Below are 2,881 nucleotides of genomic sequence, written 5' to 3'. Positions count from 1 at the left end.
GGTAGAATAATATTCCTGAGTATTTTCCCGTGTTATTTTTATTTCTGCTATTTATGATAGCAAAGTTATACCTTTGACTATGTGATCGGATTCACAGTGGTACTGGTATGTAGCCTCTGGCCATGTAGAGCATGTCCCCCAGTAAGTAAATGACTCTATTCTATGGCATTGGCAGAAGGTTAGACAGGGCGTGAAAACCTGAAATCTACCTTAATGTTAATCAGAAATTGTTTGTCTTCAGTGCCATTTGGGCCGAAGCGTTATTGATGTTTATCAAGTATGGAAATTGTTATGTCTCAATGATTGTATATCTTTGAATCAAATCAATAATTGTTAGGGAAAACTTATCACATTATGCCTTTGTTGTTCCTTGCTCCTATTTGCTTCTGCCATATTGGTATATATATGGCATAACGTTATATTGTATCTATTATTGAACTCACTAAGCGTTATCGCTTACTGTGACATCCCCAAATTCACGGCCAGAAAAGACCGGTTTAATTTATGCTTTTGAAATAATTTCAGAGTAATCATTTGATTAAAAGTGTTGCGGAATTTATTCCCAGAAAAACATAATAAATATGTTATCAAATCATTTCCGAAGAAATGTATTTTAATCACTTAAACCATTGGGATGTCATTGTCAATACAAAAACATAAGCATAAACAAAACTTACATTCATTTACACTAGTGATCTACTTCTCTTTTAATCTCTCAGTGTAAAGCAACTTCGTATCGATACATGTGATACAAATAAACTGAGTGGGTCAGGCTTGGGAGCCTGGTGAGCATATAGGGTTTTCAACCCACAATAAATAATAAACTTATTAAGTTCTCAATCAACAATAAATTTATTAATTCCATCAACCAAAATAAACCTAATTGCCCATTCCCATTATCCTCACTTTACGTCCCTAAAACAACTATCATAAGGGACCTAGCCTAAGGATTGTCTGTCACTAGGGGTGACAACATTGCTTTGGGGGTTCCTCAGCAAGTTATGTCAAATAAAACAAACATCGGGGTGACAACACTGCTTTCCCTCAGCAAGTTATGTCAAACAAGACATCCTAACATAAAACAACAAACAAGGTGACAACATTGCTTTCCTTCAGCAATTTATGTCAAATAGGCACGAAGTCACATCGTCGCCATGTGCTAGTCCATAGCTCTTATTCATTAACGGTATTTCCCACGGGAGTTTTCCCCCGCAATACATGTCAATGGGTTTTCCATATACTAAGTCCATAGCTCTTATTCATCGACGATATTTCCCACGGGAGTTCTCCCCCGCAATACATGTCAATGGGTTTTCCATACAGCTGATGAACATACTTAAGGGGTTTTCCCCAGCCTTACTTGCCCTAAAGGCACTCATGAGGGGAATAGAGTACAGCGAATGAACACTTAAGTCCATTAACACCTACAGGTTACGAGCCTGCTAGTGTTCCACAGACCGTCAAAACAGTCCATGGTTGTCATCCATACTCTGCTGAATGACGGGGGTCAACGTTGGGTAAGGGCTTTTCTCATATTGCACCACTCACGCCAACATCTGGGTAAAAGCTTTTCCCATATTTCACCACTCACTCTCAACTCATGATCTATATCATTGATCATCTCATCTATCCAACTCACCTTTCATCACACACCCACTATTTAACTCATGATCTATATCACTAACTCATGAAGCTTGTCCAATCACTTCATAAAAGAACAAAGACTCCAAAGTTCTTCCAAATAAAAGTATAGGGAAAATACTGATAAAGTACTCCCGTACGCTCCCGTACCCCGACACGTAATAGTGTCAAAAGGAAGAACTAATGGATGAACACATAGTTCAAAAATACCTAATGAACATATAGTTCAAACATATGTACCGATTACAAGTCTACTAACGTTCCACTGGGCTATCTAAAATAGTCTGTGGTCGTTGTCTATACTCTGCTAGATGACTAGATCATCTTAAACATCGACACCTCTCATCACTTTTATTTCATCACACATCATCTAATTAATCAACCCATGTTTTACCCAACATATTTGTAGATAAATATATATATATATATATATATATATATATATATATATATATATATATATATATATATACAATTTAAAACTTATATAAAACATCAATTCAACAGTCACCCCAAATAAACAATTAATATATTTACACATAGCACGTACTTTAAGGTAAATACTTCATATCTATATGTAAGGTGAAAGTGACTATACACTCACCTGATTTAATGAAAATCGGGCAGCAATTCGTTTCCTAAAACGATCGTTTCTAATAAAACCGGGAGTTTTATTGACAAACCGGGCTCTGCGAGGGTCGGGCTTCAAAACCGAAAAAATAAATTTCCCGGGCTTCTCGGGCACTCCAGGACGTGTTCCGGGCATTGGAAATGATCTCGGGGCATCGGGAGTGGTCAAAATAACCAAAATATTGAAAAAGGGGCCAAAATTGCCAATTTTCCAACTTTAGCCGGGAGGGTTCGCACCCTCCTATTTATAGTGTCCGAAGCTGCTGATCCAAGGGCTGAGAAGCCTCCACGCGTCATCAGATCCGAAGAGGGCAGATGGCTTCGCACGTGGCCTGCGCATGCGAGGGCCTCGCTGGCGTCTTCTTAGTTGACCGAAGCCTGGGTCCGAGGGTCGGGTCCGAAGCAGGAGGAAAAGGTGACAACTGGTGCGACGATCGGACACGCGGCAGGCTTTGCGAGGTTCAGACTAGGCTGCACACGCGTCGCTCCTCGGATGCGCCACAGCTCCGGATGACTCAGCAATTCTCGGACACGTGGCATGCTCTAAGCGAAGGTGACGTGGCAAAAACGTGACTATGCGAATTTTCTCGATTTTTGTGCAAAAACTTCT

Source organism: Lactuca virosa, chromosome 6, assembly GCF_052849685.1.
Source record: "Lactuca virosa cultivar CGN04683 chromosome 6, Lactuca_virosa_CGN04683_v6, whole genome shotgun sequence".
In the NCBI taxonomy this organism is placed as follows: Eukaryota; Viridiplantae; Streptophyta; class Magnoliopsida; order Asterales; family Asteraceae; genus Lactuca; species Lactuca virosa.
The sequence above is the reverse complement of the archived record's forward strand: the minus strand, read 5'-3'. Positions refer to the sequence as shown.